Source organism: Acomys minous, assembly GCF_964271855.1.
Source record: "Acomys minous genome assembly, chromosome: 13".
Taxonomy (NCBI): domain Eukaryota; kingdom Metazoa; phylum Chordata; class Mammalia; order Rodentia; family Muridae; genus Acomys; species Acomys minous.
The window spans coordinates 22,466,335-22,485,177 of record NC_140495.1 but is presented as its reverse complement, the minus strand read 5'-3'; the positions used below and the strand labels follow the sequence as shown (position 1 = coordinate 22,485,177).

At 41.6% G+C, this 18,843-nt stretch overlaps 1 protein-coding gene across 4 annotated transcripts in view; it reads right to left on the bottom strand.

The window, feature by feature from the left end:
• Positions 1-18,824, bottom strand: part of NCK1 (NCK adaptor protein 1) — a 48,147-nt gene extending 29,323 nt beyond the window's left edge. Inside the window, exon 1 of one of the 4 annotated variants that reach the window (XM_084752367.1) lies at positions 18,683-18,824. The gene's annotated coding sequence lies outside the window, so the exon portion shown is untranslated. Of the gene's footprint in view, positions 1-4,754; positions 4,897-18,682 lie in introns of those variants that run through there. The other 3 variants (XM_084752371.1, XM_084752368.1, XM_084752369.1) reach the window with 3 other exon arrangements.
• Positions 18,825-18,843: the final 19 nt, after the last annotated feature.

The window sequence follows — 18,843 nt, the reverse complement described above, 5'->3', positions numbered from 1 at the left end:
TATGAATTCTCCCTTTAAATGATTACTAAATGGCTTTGAAAATTAAACTGAAATGAATTTTCAAATGAACTTGCCTTGAGTTACACTGAACTTACTATTCTTGTGATCTTCAAACTCTTCAAGGACAAGAATTCTTTTAATACTAGAGAAACTAAAGTACTGAGAAGATTCTGGGAAGGTGGCAGAGGAGGAAGTCACAACAATGTCTCCAAATCTATAGACAACAATGGTACTAGCATAATCTGGTCTGGTCTGATCTATTTAGGGACTCCTCAATAGAGCCCACTACAAGTTCAATAGAAAGATACAAAATCAGGTACTGCTAATCTGACTCTCTTTCAGCTCATTCTGCAGGCAGTGACTGCCTACTCAATACCTCAGCAGTTATGCATGTGTTCTTTAGAGCTAATGTGAAAAATAAAAACCTTGCTCTCCAAATACTAGGAAATCTGTGTCACGATAACTGATTATGGCCTCTCATCAGCAAAGGCAAGCTGCCAATATTTCATTTCTCCCAAGCATAAATCCTTCTTTCTCAGGGTGAAGAAGATGTAAATTACTGTCCCACACCACTCCCTCCATTTTTCTCTTCATCTTCTTTAGGGAGTCAATAATAAATCAAGATATTCAGAAGAAAATAGATAAACTGAGGTGCTTAAAAAGGCAATGTGAAGTTGGGTGCAGTGGCGCACGCCCGTAATCCCAGCACACGGGGAGGCAGAGGCAGGCGGATCTCTGTGAGTTCAAGGCCAGCCTGGTCTATAAAGTAAGTCCAGAAAAGCCAGGGCTACATAGAGAAACCCTGTCTCAAAAAAAAAACAAGAAAAGAAAAGAAAAAAGAAAAGAAAGGAAGCTAGCTCCATTGTTTAGTTGTTGTCATTTGAGTTCTAGACCAGCCTTGACTAACGAGACTCCAGCTCAAAAAAGGGGAAAAATTGTAAAAAATTGTATTAAAAAGAAAAACAAAAACAAAAACAAACAAACACAACATAACACCAGGAGGCCAATAATCCAAGTGACGAAATCAATGATAACAGCCTGCAGTTGACTTAATATACTTAAATAAATAGAAAGTAAAGGAATTCACTGGCTGAAATGCAGCCAGTCAGAAGTGTTTGCTAGAATGCATTAACCCTGGGTTTGATCCCAAGCATCACATAAACTAGGTATGATGGGTGCATACCTGTAATCCCACACCTGTGCACTAAGTCTGAGGCCAACCTGGGCTACATGACCTTGGCTAAACAAGTAATTAGACTTCAATGGCCAACAAAATTACTCAGCAGGTAAACACACTTGTCATGCATGCCTGGAGACCTGAGTTAAATATCCCAGAACCATGTAAACATAGAAGAAAATCTTCACAAAGTTGTTCTTGACTTCTACACATGAACTGTGGCATATCTGCCCCCACACACATATCATACACACAAACGGTAATAATAACTTTTTAAAGAATTCAAGATGCATTTGGAGATATAATGTGTGTGGATTAGAATAAGGAAAATAAAAGTATCAGGTATGGTACATGACTTCCAGACAGAAACATCATTTAACAATGAGTGTAATGGCATGCACCTTTAATTCCCAGCACTCTCTGAAGGCAAGCACATCTCTGAAAAACTCAAGGCTAAACTTGTCTACATATTAAGTCCCAGGCCAGCTCATGGTAAAGGAATTACACTTCATAAAATGAGGAAGGCTGAGGAAATAATTTGTTCTAATTATCTTAAGTTGGAGATATTTGTAAAATATCCAAATGGCAACACTGAGGACATTATGCAGGGTGTGGCAAATTGTATTTCTAAAAGATGGTGGTGATACTGTCCCCATCCTAAAATACTTGCTATATGATTTGGACACCATTAGTGGTATGTCTCTCTCACCGACTACAGCAAAAATGAAGTATTCCAATTTCCAAATTGTTATTACGAATGTAACAACTGCTGGGTACCAAACAAAATCTTATTCTTCCACTAAGGGAATACTTCAACATTAATAATAATAACTTTTTTCTATGTTTTGGTTTTGGGGGGGTTGTTTTGTTTTTCGAGACAGGGTTTCTCTGTATAGCCTTGGCTGTCCTAGACTCTAGTTGTAGACCAGGCTGGCCTCGAACTCAGAGTTCCCCCTGCCTCTGTCTCCCCAAGTGCTGGGATTACAGGCATGTGCCATTGCACTTGGCTTTTTTCTCATTTCTAATATTAAATAAATAATAGATTATTTGGAAGTTGACTTTCCAGGCTGACATTTTATCTTTTATCACCTGTTTCCTATTTCCTTTGTGAAAGGTCACTAGTAACCTTCATCCTCTTATTGTCCTATCCTTTTTATATAATACCTAAACAGCTTCTTGTTGTTATTCTGATTAATCTAAATTATTTTTTTCTATTTGCTTTGCTTTCTTATTTAAAAAGTTTGCCTCATATATCTAGTAATCCTTGTCTGTTTGCTCAAATTTAAAAGGAAGGACCTAATAAGTAGTTAAATAGTTTCTCCCTTTGAATTAATAAGAGAAGCATCCTCTCCCATCTTTAGGCAGGATCTCACTATGTAGTGCAAATGGCCTCTTTCTGCTTCCAGGTGCTAGGATTACTGACATAATCACATCCTAGAACATATTCTCTCAATCACTACTTAGATGACAAAATACTAGGAACAAAGGAGAAGAGGTCTCAAAAGGGGTTACACTGTTGAGTACTTTTACTTCATCAGATTTCTTCTACGACACTTAGTCTTCATTATGCTGAATGCCTATCTTCTCTCCCAAAGATACATTTTAAACCGTTTTAAATCCTGCTGAGGCTTTTATTAAAGCAGGTAGTCACTCATCTGTACCAACTGACAAGAATATCTGAACACAAGCTATTTTTTTATAATAGCCTTATAGAGATAAAATTCCTGTATCATAAAATTTAGCTTAAAAGATGGTTTGATGGTTATGAGCTCTTTTGTTATAAGCACTTGCTGTGTAATCCTGAGCATCCCAGCACCCACATAATAAGCTGGGCATCCCACACATGCCTGTAATTCCAATTCTGACTTGGTTGCTTCCAGCCTAGATAAGGAAACACAAGCCCCAGGTTCAGGGAAAGACCTTGCCTCAAAAGGAATAGAAAGACAGTTATAGGATACCCAATACCCTCTTCTGGGCTCCATACACATGCACACAGTCATATATAGACATGTAAATAAACAAAAACATATTTAAAATAAATAAAATATAAAGTATGATTTTTAGTATAGTCAGAAAGCTATAGAACCATCATGTCTACATCTGTTGGAAGCTTCACCAAACAGAATCATATATTATGTATGGGTTTAAAAAAAAATAGTTTTCAAGGTCCATCTAAGTTAAAGCACATGTCAAACAATGTAGTTTTGGTGGCTTTTCTCCTAATTTTTATTTTATTTCTTATATGTATGTGTGTTATGCCTGCAGGTATGTTTGTATATAATGTGTGTGCGTAAGGCCTGTGGAGGTCAGAAGAGGATGTTGGATCCTTGGAACTAGGGTTGTAGTTTTGTTTTGTTTACCATGCAACAAAGCCTTTATTAACATTTTAAACAGAAGTTCAGATATTATTGAAACTTATAATTTCTAAACTTAAACTGGGGCAAATGGCTAGAGTACAGTGTGATGCCATCACTGCCCACTGGGAATGCAGACTGAAGAATTAATAATAGCCACCCCTCAGACGGAGGACCAAGTCCATGGTCAACTCTTTCTGGATGTAATCAGAAAGGGCATGGCCATCTTCCAGCTGCTTGCCGCCAAAGATGAGCCTCTGCTGGTCAGAGGGGGAATGCCTTCTTTATTCTGAATCTTGGCCTTCATGTTCTCGAAAATGTCACTGGGCTCCATCTCCAGGGTGATGGTCTTGCCATCAGGGTCTTCATGAAGATCTGCATGCCACCCCTTAGATGGAGGACCAGGTGCTGGGTCAACACTTTCTGGATGTTGTAGTCAGAAAGGGTGTGGCCATCTTCCAGTTGCTTGCTGGCAAAAATGAGCCTTCTTTATCCTGGATCTTGGCCTTCACACTCTCAGTGGTGTCACTGGGTACCTCTTCCAGGGCGATACTCTTTTTGGTCAAGGTTTCACAAAGATTTGCATTTTGACCTGCTAATGAAGGTGATGAAACCACCAGGCATGCCGACCTAAACAAAAGAACCATTGACCCGGACAAAGCCTCTCGTCACTGAGCATAGGGCTGTAGTTTTGAGACACCATTTAGGGCTGGAAACTGAACCTAGAAGATTCCTTTGGAGGTGTACTTAATCTTGAACCATCTCTCCAGCCTGGTGCTAGGTCTTTCACAGCACAATGTTTTAAAGTTCAATAATGTTGTAACATGAATCAATATTTCATTCCTCTTTAATGCTGAATAATATTCCATAGTATGTATATACATTTCACTATCAGAAGCATCTGAGATGCTTCTACATTTTGGTATTATAATTTCAGCTGCTTTATGGGAAAAGGTGTAAAATTTTATTTCAAAACCTTGGATAAAGCCAGGCATGGTGGTGCATCACTTTAATCCCAGCACTCAGGTGTTAAAGTTATTTTCATGAAACTATATTTGTTTCTCAGTTTCTCTCTTAACCCAGCTATCATACAAATAATTGATATTCTTTTATATTTGTTTAATAATAAGCTTCACAACACAATAATTGAGCAGTTATTACTCTATTCTTAACCCTCTAAGCTAATTTGACTTCCTCCCAGCCTATATCACAAAGATACTTACACTTTGAAGCTTTTCTACTCGTTTCTTCTCCTGATGTCTCTGGAGCTCTGCCCATGGCTAAATCCCCTACTTCCTCCTCTAACTCCTCCACCCCTGGCTGGCAGGAAGTACAGCCCTATTCTCTTCCCTGTTCAACGATTGGCTGTAAGGAGACAAGTGGGAAGCAGTGTTTACACAATACTGAATCAGGTGATTCTAACATTGCAACCAGATATAGGGGTACAGAAGTCAGAATTTGAATCACACAATAACCTTATGCCTACACTCAGGAGACAAAGGAAGGTAGATCTCTGTGAGTTAGAGGCCAGCCTGATTAGCAAAGCTGGGACAGGACTGCCAGGACTAGGAAGAGAAACCCTGTCTCAAAAAAGAAAAAAACAAAACAAACAAAAACCTTGGATAATTTTTTTTACATAACATTACAGGAAATGTCATGTAAAATGTTATATAAAAATTTAAAGTGGCACTTGTTTCCTAAGATAGTTTATTTTTTACAACCAGGGTCCACCAGTCTAGGCTGCAAAGCAAAAACAGGATGCAGACCCTCCCATCTGGTCCTGGGCAACCTTGCAATCAAAATCAGCCATAATATTGTTCTATCTTTTGAGATAACACACTCTCTTAAACAAACAAACAAAACCAAACAAACACTCAGAGCTTTGGAAACAATACAGGAGGAAAATAATTTCCAGGGAATTTTTTAAAAGTAATATGCACACAAGCCAGGCCATGGAAAGCTTGCGAGGTTAAGTCTGACATACATTTGTATTTACTTCATATCCAAATAAAGTGGGTATCACCAAGTGTCCCCACTCTTTCAAGAGAACTGCTACCTACTCTGATGCCCAGCGCTGTACTAGCTCTCCTCACAGTACACATGTCTCTGACCTCTACTCCTTCAGTTCCCTCTGTGGCAGCAGCCACAGCCACGCTGCTGCTGGTGGTACCCTCCCTGGGCTGTCCACAATTTCTAACATTGGGGCTCACCTAAAAATACTATCCCTAGTATATTTTCTTTTTTAATTGGGAGAAATGAAGCAAGCTTCATGGTACAAGGGTAGGATCAGAAAACATCTTGTAGGGAGTCAGTTCCCTGCTTCTGCTATTTGAGTTCTAAGATGTGAACTTAGGTCATCCAGCTTGATGGCAAGCACCTTTATTTGCTGAGCCATTTCACCATTCCCTGAAAACACCGTCTTCTATAAAGAGGCATTGCTGTCTCTTCTGCTGATTTATGACTCACATTAATTCAGATACTGGATAAAGTGCAGGTGTGTGTGTGTGTGTGTGTGTGTGTGTGTGTGTGTACACACACACACATGTACACAGATAGGTGTAGGGATGCATTCACTGCCTGGCAGTCTAACTAAGCCTTTAGCAGCTTATCTAAAACCAACTCATTCCTACAGGTATGAGTGTCAACTATGAAGAGGGATAGTTTCATTAGAAAATTATTTCAGGGCTGGAAAGATGGCTCAGAGGTTAAGGGCACTGACTGCTCTTCCAGAGGTCCTGAGTTCCATTCCCAGGACCTATAATGTGACCTGATGCCCTCTCTGGCCTGCAGCTGTACACACAGGGAGAGTGTGTATACATAATATATAAATAAATATGTTTTTAAAAAAGAAAATTATTTGAGCCAGGTATCAAGGTACATACCTATAAACGCAACATTTAGGACCTCAGCAAGAAAAGGATCTCACAAGTTCAAGGCCAAACTGAGCTACATAGTGGATCCTGAAAACTACTGTGAAGAGCCACTACAGCGTCAGCTACTGAAGCCGTACTGGTGACACTCTGCTGTGCTTGCAGCTCCTCCGCACACTGTGATGGTGCTTGTGTGGGAGGAGGGTTCTGTCCATTCTTTCCTCTGAAGATAGCAAAATGCACTCATTAGAAGCTACTAAATACAGCACCGGGACTCTGTTTCTCTTTGTTTTGCCTATGTATACATACTGCTGCTTTTGTAGGCACTGTAAGAACCCTTGTTCTCAACCAGAGTTCAACCAGGAATATACAAGTAATAAAATATGTACAAATTCTCACTGAGTTCTAAGAGTCAGTTCTTAGATCTTTGGTATTTCAAAACAGTACTCTGAGACTTTAAGAAGCCTTGGGTTTGCATAGCAAATACAACAAAACAAAACATGAATTTGATCCTGTACTTTGAGGCTTTAAAACTCCATCTCCCAGTTTCCACCTCACTACATAAGTTTTATGTTTGACCTCAAATGTAAGAACACTGGCTGGTCTCCCAGAGGTCCCGAGTTCAATTCCCAGCACCCACATGGTGGCTCACTACTGTCTATAACTGTAGTCCCATGGGATCTGGTACCTTCTTCTGTTGTGCAAATAAATGCACATGCAGACAAAACACTCATACACACAAATAAATACATCTTTTTAAAAAAAAGAACTTGGATCCAAGGATTTTGGTATCCACAGATTTGGCAGCTTCTTAAGCAGCTAGGATTACAGGCAAGGACCACAGCCTCTAGCTTCCTTTTCTTGGATTTTTTTTCTTTTTAAGATAGAATCCCATTATGTAACCCAGGCTACCACAAAACTCACGACTGTCCTCCCAAGTACATGAGCGTTCAAGTATATTCCACTGTCCTAAGCTCCCCTTTCTTCTCCATTCTTAAAAGTATATGAGCCTTGCCGAGTGTGGGAGCACACGCCTTTTATCCCAGCACTTGGGAGGCAGAGGCAGGTGAATTGCTGTGAGTTCAAGGCCAGCCTGGTCTACAAAGCAAGTACAGGACAGCCAAGGCTACACAGAGAAACCTTGTCACGGGGGGAAAAGTATATGAGCCTCTTGGGTTCTGCACTTACATGACAAAGCAAAGAAAATAAGGATTTATTATATTCAGTGATTTATTTCTTCAACGTCATGCTTTCCCTACTCTCTAAGCCTATGGTTTAACAATAAGATAATTTAACCAAGATGACTGAGTAGACAGTGCCTGGCTTACTTTCCTTACACAGAAAGAACCAAAACAAGCAAAATACAACTACTTGACTGGAGTATTTGCGGTACTGGTGAAGTATAGTCATGGTATAAAAGACACTGCAGAGCATAAAAACAGGAACTCAGTTGTGGTGGTTGAATGCGAATGGCCTTCATAACCCCATAGATTTGAATGCTTGGTTACACTTGGTAGAACTGTTTGAGCAGGATTAGGAGGTGTGGTCTTTAGAGAGAGGTATGATGGCAATCTTTGAAGTTTCAAAGTCATTCCCAGTTCTCTCTGCCTCCACTTTGTGGATCAGAAAACAGGCTAAGAAGCTGCCCCATCCACCCAAGCCCAGCCCTGGGAAGCAAGTGGGCAGAATTCCCTGAGCAGTGGTCCTACAGATACACGCTCCATCTTTACCCACTGGCCAGCCTTAGTTACCAGACAGCACTCACACTGGCAGACACTACACACCGTGTTGCAGTGCTGTATCATGAAGCCCCCGGGGTATTCTTGCCTTCACATGATCAGTGAAAAGTCCATACGAACTACTAGATGTACTGCACTAAGGACAGCCAGCACACCCACCTGCTTACGGAAGCTACATTCTAGCTGGTGGTGCAGTCCTACAATCCCTTAAGCTTAGAGTTCCCAAGATATCTACAGACATTCTCAAACTAATTATAACTGAAGAAACTACACAAATACCGTGCTAAAGTATCCACCTGGAACCAAAGCCAACACAGTCTATCCAAACAAAACTAGGAAACACTGCCAACAGAATGTTTTACTATGAAAGCCACTCTTAATGAAATTGGCAGAGGCAACTAACCTACCAGATGCACAAAATACCAACATACGGACACAAGAAACATAAAGAAATATGTTAACAAGACACTTCTAAATTAACACAAAACCCTTTTTATGCTTTCCAAGACAGGGTTTCTCTGTGTAGCCTTGGCTGTTGCGGACTCCCTTTGTAAACCAGGCTGGCCTTGAACTCACAGAGATTCACCTGACTCTGCCTCCCTGAGTGCTAGGATTAAAGGCATGCATTACCATGCCCAGCTTACAAAAACCTTTTTTTTTAAAAGAGCCAAATAAAATGAATCAAACAATTTGTTTAAAAAAATTTTTTAATCTATTTAATGAGTAAAAACTTCAGCAAAAAAAAAATCATTAAAAAAAAAAAAAAAAAAACCAGGGCTAAGGCAGGCAGCAGCGGCTCAAACCTTTAATCCCTGCACTCAGGAGGCAGAGGCAGGCAGATCTCTGAGGTTTGAGGCCAGCCTGGTCTACAAAGCTAGTCCAGGACAGCCAAGGCTACACAGAGAAACCCTGTCTTGAGGGGATAAACAGGGCTAGAGAATGTAGTTCAGTGGTAGGACACTTGCCTAGCATATAGGTAAGCAGTGCCTCAAATTTTGGTATTAAAAACTCAATAAAATATAGATGAGAATTCAATAGAAGAATTTCAATAGAAGAAACAATTGAAAGACTATCTTAGCTTGAAGATAGGTCTTTTTTTAAAAAAAAAAAGATTTATTTATTATTATGTATACAGTGCTCTGCCTGCATGTACACCTGAAAGCCAGAAAGCATCAGATCACACTATAGATGGTTGTGAGCCACCCTGTGGTTGCTGGGAATTGAACTCAGGACCTCTGGAAGAGCAGTCAGTGTCTTTAACCTCTGAGCTATCTCTCCAGCCCCAAAAGATAGGTCTATTGAAACTTAGATCACAAACAAAAGAAAAGAATAAAGACTTCCAGACATAGAGACCATTAAGTAAGCAAGCATTCACAGTCTGTGTGTTTAGAAGAAGGGAAGGGGAAACAGAAAACTTACTCATAATAATAATAATAATTTTTTAAATTAAAAAAAAAACCTTTCCCCAAGCATTTAGTAGTCAAACTATCTAACACAGAGCTAGGACTGAGGGATATAATCATTAGCTCAGCAATAGAGTAGACCCTTAGTGGTTCAATCTCCAGTACCAAAACAAAAGCAAACAAAAGACAACAGAGAAAAATCTGAAAAAAAAAAAAAGAAAAAAGAAAAAAAGAAAAGGCTCATCAGATAAAAGCTCTTGCTGTAAAAACCCAACAATCTGATCAATTCCAGGAACCCTCGTAGAAGTAAAAGAAAAGAACCAACTGCACAAAGGCTATTATTCTCTGACCTCTCACATACAATATGACAAACACACGCCCACACACAACAAACATGCACACAATAATATTTTTAATCAAAAATAATAATGTGGGGCTGGAGAAAGAGCACAGTCATTAAGAGCACTTGTTCCCTTGGCAGGCCCCAGTTCCGAGATAGCCAACACCTCCTGGGCTCTCTGGGGAGCCTGAGCATATGCTGCACTCACTCACAAACACATACACATAAATAAAAGTAAGGGAAACTCTGGAGCTGGAGAAATGGCTCAGCAGTTAAGACTACTTGCTGCTCTTAAAGAAGACACAGGTTTGGTTCAAAGTACCCACACAGCAGCTCACATTACTTTTAATACCAGTTCCAGGGAACCTGACACCCTCTTCTGGTTCAGAGACATCAGACACACACACAATGCACATGCATACATGCAGCAAACATTCATACACATACAAATATTTTTAAACACAAAAGAGCAATGTTTATAGCAGTAAGTGCCAACCTACATCAACAAAAATAGATTTCAGGGGCTAGAGAGGTCTCAGCAGTGAGGCCACTTTGCTCTTGCAGAAGACACAGACTTGGTTCCCAACCCCAGCATGGTGGCTCACAATCATTCATAGCTCCAGTTCCAGGGATCTGACTCTTTCTTCTAACAAAGGTACCAGGCACATGGTGCATGTATATACTTGTAGGCGAAACACTCACACATATGAAACAAATCTTTTTAAAGGAAATTTAAATAGATTTCAAATATGTATGCAATTTAAAGAATTAACAAAGAGCTGGGCATGGTGGTGCACACCTGTAATCCCAGCACTTGGGAGGCAGAGGCACGTGGATCTCTGTGAGTTCGAGGCCAGCCTGGTCTACAAAGTAAGCCCAGGGCAGGCAAGCTACACAGAGGAACCCTGTCTCAGAGGGGGTAGGTGGGAGGAGTGGGAGGAGGAGGAGGAGAAGGAAGAGGAAGAGAACTAGCAAAGAGCAAATCTAACTAGTAAAAGGAAAGACTAAAAAGCCAACAAAATGAAGGAGACACTACAGATGTGATTGAAACCTAGACTTACACAGCTCCATGGCAGAGTAGTTGCCTAGCATGCTTAAGGCCCTGGATTTGACTTCAAACACAGGAATTTATTTATTTATTTATTTATTTATTTATTTATTTATGGTTTCTTCAGACAGGGTTTCTCTGTGTAGCCTTGGCTGTCCTGGACTCTCTTTGTAGACCAGGTTGGCCTCAAACTTACATTGATCCTCCGGCCTCTGCCTCCCCAGTGCTGGGATTAAAAGCATGCACCACCATGCCCAGCACAGCATTTCATTTATTTATTTTGGCTTTTTGAGACAAAGTTTCTCTGTGTAGCCTTGGCTGTCCTGAACTCCCTTTGTAGAGCAGGCTGGCCTCAAACTTACATTGATCCTCCAGCCTCTGCCTCCCCAGTGCTGGGATTAAAAGCATGCACCACCATGCCCAGCACAGCAATCCACCTGTCTCTGCCTCCCCAGTGCTGAGATTAAAGGTGTGCACCACCACCGCCCGGGAAATAATATTAACAATCATAGGGTCACTTGTCTAGGCACATAAAAGGTATGTGATAAGTTTCAACATCTCTTCATGATTAAAAAAAGTCAAAAGTGCCACGTGTGGTGGCACATGCCTGCAAGCCCAGCACTCTGGGAGGCAGAGGCAGGTGGATCTCTGTGAGTTTGAGGCCAGCCAGGTCTACAAACCAAATCTAAGACAGCCAAGGCTACACAGAGAAACTCTGTCTCAACACACACACACACACACACACACACACACACACACACACACAAAAGGAAAGAAAACATATAACTATGGTTGGCAATAACTGAATAGCTTCTAGAAAAATCTTGCAATGTTTCCAACACACACACACAAAAGATAAATATGTAAGTTGGCAGATGCTTATTTCCATAGTCTTACCCCTATTCATTATATACATGTATTAAACTGTCATACTGCAGCTGTACATATGTATGCTTGCTGTCAATAAAAATTAAAATACAGGCTGAAGAGATGGCTCTGCGATTGGGAGTGCTGACTGCTCTTTCAGAGGACTGGGATTTGACTCCTAGCACCCACATGGCAGTTCACAACTGACTATAACTCCAGGATCCAACACCCTCACACAGACATGCACGCAGGCAAAACACCAATGCATGTAAAAAATAATTTTTAAAAACCTTATAATACATTTTAATAAACAGAGGCTGGTATTACATGGTAGTATAGGTTTTTAATCCTAGCACTCAGGAGACAGAGCTCAAATTTTTATGAGTTTGAGGCCAGCCTGGAACCAAGTTCCAGACAAACAGGAGCTACATAGTGAGACCTTGTCTCAAAAAGGTAAATAAATAAAATGTAAAAAAGATGAACAGATGGCTCAATGGTGCCAGAGTCTTCCACAGGATGCATGTTTGGTTCGCAGCACCCACTAAGACGCACGGTATGTAAATGGAGCCATCAACAATATTATATATTGTGTATTTCTACTTAGATTAAGTTGAAGGAAGCAAAAATTAACTTATGATGGTAGTGGTCCTAACAATAGAAACAGTATAGATGGTATTGATTGGAAAGTTGCAAAATTGAGCTTTATAAAGCACTGGAAATATTCTGTATCTCGATCCAGGCAATATAGAAATTCATTGAGATACACCGATGAACTCTATAATGAAGCAAATTTAAAAATACTTTTAAAAAAATACTTTTTTAAGTTGGGATTTTAAATTAAATACAAGTGGAATTTATCAAAAGGGAACAGTTTGAAGCCTTACAGAAAAGATCTTGCTCATCAGTTAAGAACGCATTCTATTCTGAACTGTGCCAGAGTTCAGGTCCCAGCACAAAACCCAGGTAGCTTACAACTGCTTGTAACTCCAGCTACAGTGGATCTGACATGCTCTTCTGGCCTCTTCAGGTACTATGCATGCATGTGAGACACACAGACACACAGATACATACACATACATACATACACACACACACACACACACACACACACACACACACACACTGTTGGTTAATTGTGGTCAATTTGACCCAAACTAGAGTCACCAGGAAAAGGAAGTCTCACTCAAAGAAGCACTTCCATCAAATTGGGCACATCTATGAACATTTTCTTGATTAAGTAATTACTGATGTGGGAGGCTAGTCTACTCTGAGCACAGCCACCCTGGGCAGGTGGTCCTGAAATGTGTAAGAAAGCAATATGAGGGGAATGGAGAGATGGCAGTTAAAAGCACTGGCTGCTCTTCCAGATGACCCTAGTTTGGGTCCTAGAGCCCAGAGGGCAGCAAAAACCATTTGTAACTCTGGTCCCAAAGGATCTGATGCCCTCTTCTGGCCTCTGCAGGCACTACATGGATGTGGTAAAATAAACAGTCAAAACAAACATCTGTAAACCTAAAAATAAAAGCTAGAGAGATGCTTCAGTAGTCAAGAGCACTGCCTGTTCCTCCAGTTCCTGAAGATCTAGTATCTTCTTCTAACCTCCCTAGGCAATGGATATATATGCTATGAACACATGCAGGCAAAACATCCATACACATTTTTTACAGGGTCCAGAGGGGGCAGGGAGCAAAACTATACAGATATTAGTTGATTTAATTTTTTTTAAAATCAAGATTAGCAAATGGCATAGAGAGAAAGTCAGCTGCAGCGTCCCCCATGGCTTCTGCCTCCTGTTTCCATTTTTGTCCTGACCGTCCTCAACGAAAGGCTGTGATCAGGACACGTAAAACAAATATGCCCTTTCTCTCCAAGCTGCCATGATATTTATCAAAACAATGGAAAGCAAACATGGGTTTAGCAAACAAATAATCAAAAATCACTTTAAAAATTTTTTCCAAAATGTGTAACCTCTGAAAATGAAGCATTTCTAAAAGAAAAAATTCCAATGCCCTGTTAATAGAGCGGGAATGCTTTAAAGTGCCACACTGTATCAAATTATTCTACCTATTACTTGAGTTGCTCTACATAGCAACACGATTTAGAAATATGTGTAAAAGTTTTAGAAAACTGACTAAGGAAAAGAAAAACACTTAAAGAAGCATTTATTCTTTAAAAAAAAAAAAAAACCCAGGCTAATGAATGATATGGCTCAGTTGGTAGAATGTCTGCCTCAAAAGAACAAAACCCTGAGTTTATGACCCAGCACTGCACACGCAAAGCAAGATGGCCCATGTTTACTAGACTCGAAGGCAGAAGATCAGGAATTCAATGTCACCTTCAGCTACAGAGTGAGTTCAAGACCAGCCTGAAAGAAACACATTTCCCACATATTCTCAATGATATTCACTAACTCTACACAACTCATTCATCTGAAGAAAAGCTGACATCACCCATATCATATTTCTGTACAATTTGCCAATCACGAAAGACAATTTCATAAATAAAAGCATTTCAACAGATTTTTTTTAACTTGTAATATTTGGGGTGTGGGTTGATTTTTGGGGTTTTTTTTCAAGCCAGGGTCTCTCTGTGTAGCCTTGGCTGTCCTGGACTCGCTTTGTAAACCAGGCTGGCCACAGCGATATGCCTGCCTCCGCCTCCCGAGTGCTGGGATTAAAAGCGTGCACCACCACGCCCAGCTATTGTTTTGTTTTTAAGACAAGACTGGCCAAGGTGACCTCAAACCTGCAATTTTTGTGCCTCAATCTGATTCCAGGATATGGAAATTTATTAAAAAAAAAAAAAAGCAGCCATACTAACCAACCAACACATAGATGAAAGAGAGGCAGGAGATCTTTTCTTTGTGAGTTTCAGGCCAGCCCTGACCTACCTAGGAAGTTCCAGCTCAACCAGGGCTGCACAGAGACCCTGTCTCCAACAAAACAAAACAAAAACAAAAGAGAAGGAAGGACTCAATCTCCTTAGAGAAATTTTACCTGGCAGTTTTCTGTGCTGCCTTGTACCACTGAACTCTTGTTATAGGTGACCCAACACTGCTTCTAGTAACAAACTTTAGTTTTACACACGCACACGCTCTAACTCTACAAAATGGAAAGTGATTTTTAAAATGTGCTGAACAAGCAGACTGCACTGCTGATTCTTGACAGACGAACAAAACGTAAAGTGTTACTAGTTAACCCTCACGGAGACAGAACATTGAGCTGGAGCACTACATTTAGTTTCATGATATACCCTCCCAGCGTCCACCAAACCATTACGAACTCCTTGCAATGTCCACCAAAGAGTCATTATTTTTACCAAATGAGCCAAGGAAAACAAATTCCAACAGTAAAACCTGTAAGGCAGCCATCCATTTTCTTCTCCCTTCAGTGCTGAGGATCCAACCTGCCTTTACAGCAGCCCTCTGTCCCGCACAGAGCTACACTCCCAGCACCACCATACACTTATTAGGAGAACACAGAAAACTACAAAGACAATAGACTTCATTAGTGCTACTAATGCACAGAGATTGAAAAATACAAAGTAAAATGTCAGATGCCAGGATCCCAGCTCCTCAGGAGGCTGAGTCAGGAAGACAGACATAGATCACAATGCCAGCAACAATATGAGAACAATAGTTTAAGAGCTCACCTCAAAATAAGAAAGCACCGGATCTATGTTAAGAGTGTACAAAACAAATAACATGAAGCAAATGCTATACATTGTACAAGGGAATAATATGGTACCGTAAAGAACACATGATATTTGAAGGAGATGAAGTTTGAGTCACAGCTCTACCCAATATCAAAATGTGTAAATTTTAGTGGTTATTTGCATGGATTTCACTTTCCCAATCTAAAAAACAAAAGACTAAATTCCAGTGCTTCAGCAAATATGTTCTATGATATCATGACATAAATTTATATAAAATAAAAAACAAGGGCAAGAAAGAAGGCAGGCAGTTGGGGAAAGGGGATGTTTAGTAGTACATATGCAAATGCCATCACAAAGCCTATCATTCTGTATGCTAACTTGAAAAGGTAAAAGAAGGAGAGGCAAACGGGAAAAAAAAAGTTCAACATAATAGAAAACTTTGACAGGCTTTTACTCATGGATCAAAATTAAAGTTTGGTGGCTGGAAAGATGGCACCAGTTAAATTCAAGTACTGTTCTGGCAAAGAACCCACATTTGACTCCAAGCACCTGCATCAGGAGACTCTTAATTGTCTGTAAGCTCAGCTCCAGGGGCTCTGCCGCTCTCTTCTGGCCTCCCTTTTCAGGCACCTGCAGGCATGTGCACATATCACACCCTCAACATACATATATACATACACACAATTTTTAAATGTTTAATTATATATAAAAAAGTATAACTCTGGCTGGTGGTCAAGATGCCTTTTCAGGTAAAAAGTACCTGCTGCCAAGCCTGACTACCTGAAATCAATGCATGGGACCTATGTGGGGGACAGAAAACCAAGTCTCCCCAAGTTGTCCTGACTCCTTTTGGGGGCGCACACACAGACACACACACAGACACACACATTCTCATTCTCTCTCTCTCTCTCACACACACACACTCACACACACAGACACACACATTCTCATTCTCTCTCTCTCTCTCTCACACACACACACACTCACACACAAACAAAAATATAATAACCAATCATTTTTTTAAAAATAGAACTTGGGACTGATGATATACCTCAGTGGCTTATTGGAAGTCCTGGGTGTGATCCTAAAACTGAAGGAAGGAAAAAAAGACAGGAGAGACAAGGAGGAAAGGAGAGGGGCAAGAAGGGAGGAAGAAAACGAATGAAAGGCAGGCAGGCTTAACACAACTTTCTTTTGCTACTTTGGTTAATTTACAGGTAGCTTTTTTTCTGGAGTTGGACAGATGGTTAAGAGCTCTGGCAGGAGATCTCGGTTCTGTTCCCAGAACCCACATCACATGATGCACTTATATGTAGGCAAAACACATAAAATAAAAATAAGCCCTTAAAAGACTGTGACATCTAGACGAAAGATATTACTGGTCTCTAAACAGTGAACAATATGTTCAAAGTATTATTTTAAGAACAGCACAGACAGAACACACTGGAACATCCAGGCAGAAAACCCAGTTAGAGCTAGGGAGCAGTTCAGAAACAGAAATTAAAAACAGTGTACAAATGCAAAGATAAGATTTTTTTTTTAAGAAAATGACTACAAAAATAGGACGATGTTAAGGTTTTTGTCTGAGTTACTGAGAGCATGTTACCTAACATACCACCAAAGAGAGACAGCACAGAACAGAATCAGTTTTGAAAGGAAGATTTTTAAGTACTGTTTCCGGGACAGGTTAAAGTGAGAATCTTGTAGGCCTGTCAAATTGTCTTCAAACTGCCGGATTTGTTAAATGTTCAGTAATCTCAAGAATTTCCTTCAATTTACTTAGTAGTGAAACAATCATTTGATTTTCTAGGATTGAGACCATGCATTTTTCCACATTACCATTGTTAATTCTTTTTTTCCCCCAAGTTTTCCTGAGAAGGAATTTATTTATAATAATCACATCAAACCTTGAACTCTGGAACACAGTTCTCAAAATATGAAATCTAGCAGCATAAACAGCCACTCAGTGTTTAGTAGAGCAATACACTAATGTGGCAACTTATTTACATGAATCTGTAGGCACTAGGAAAGCCTAAACAAACAGAAAATGCTTGAGAAGGGGGCAAGTCTTTAAAACTTGGTGCTTATACATACAGTGGAGATATCAACACTTATATTTACTGTAGCCAATTCCTACAGATCAGTTTTCCCAGAGAAAGCACCTTACGTGGCCACGACTTAAAAAGCGCCAGTCGATCGATGGCATATGCCTCAATTTACTACCAAGATATGAATGGAACGGAACGAAGACTGAAAATTACCAAACAAAACTTTTCTTCTTGGACTACTTCTCCCATCGATTTTGTGACCTCGATAAAGGCTGAAAGCAAACAATTGATTTCCCGGTGCTTATTAAGAAATCGTTAAGGGTGATCATAAAAGCTACCAAGGTTAAGCTTTCGAAAATGAACACTTCTTGAAAAACTTTACCCGCTTTTGACTGGACACTGATTCTCACTGCTCCCCACCCAACATGGGGTCAGGAAGTTTTCTTCACCTCATTCTTTACTAACTCCTAAGGATTCTTACCTAACTAACATGAGGGGCGTCATTTTCTCTGGGTCCACTTCGGCTCGGCCCCACACTTAACCGAGCGAGCGATGATGTTACGGTGCTCGACCCTGAACAAAAAACCAGCTTCCCCCGCCCCCCCCCCCAGCTGTTAACCGTGAACCGAACGAGCGCGGACGCCCGTGCGGAACGGTACGAAACCGACCCAGCAAGGCTGTTTTAACCCGGCCGATCCCAAGTCCACAGCCCCCCGGGTCACCCCCGGTCTCTCCTGCTGCTCCGGAGCGGGAGGGGGGAGGGGAGGGCGCGCCCCGAGCATGTCCTCCCCCCTCACCGGCTTCCTCCCTCCCGCTGGCGGCTGGAGGTGAGAGCGCCCTTCCTGCCAGCCCGCCGCGGCCCCGGGGGCTCCACCACCGACCGCGACACGGCTTTCTGGGGACAAGCGCTGAGGCGGCGCCCCGCATATATGCCTGCCCGCCTCCCCGAGAGGCCCGCGGGGGGTGGGGGGGCGGGGGTCACCGGGCAGCACCGCGAACCCCCGAGCTCCGCCGAGCGGCCTCCCCGCCCCCCTCCGCTCCGCCGCCGGCAGACGGCGCCCCCGGGCTAACTTCGCCGGGGGAAGAGGAAGCGACGAGGGATTCAAAGGCGGCGCGGACCGGCCGGGGAGGCCGAGGGGGACTGATCGTGCGTGTGTCCGCCCGCGGGCAAGGCCGCCTCACCTTCCCTCCGCCGGGCCCCGCGGCTCCAGTCACCTGAGGAAGGCACCGGGACGCCGCCCGCCACGGCAGCCCGGATGCCGTTACCGCACGAGGCCTGTGCTGCGCCGCCGCGTAGCTCTCAGGGAGGGGCGGGGCGCGCGCAACCGGTGGGCGGGCCGGGC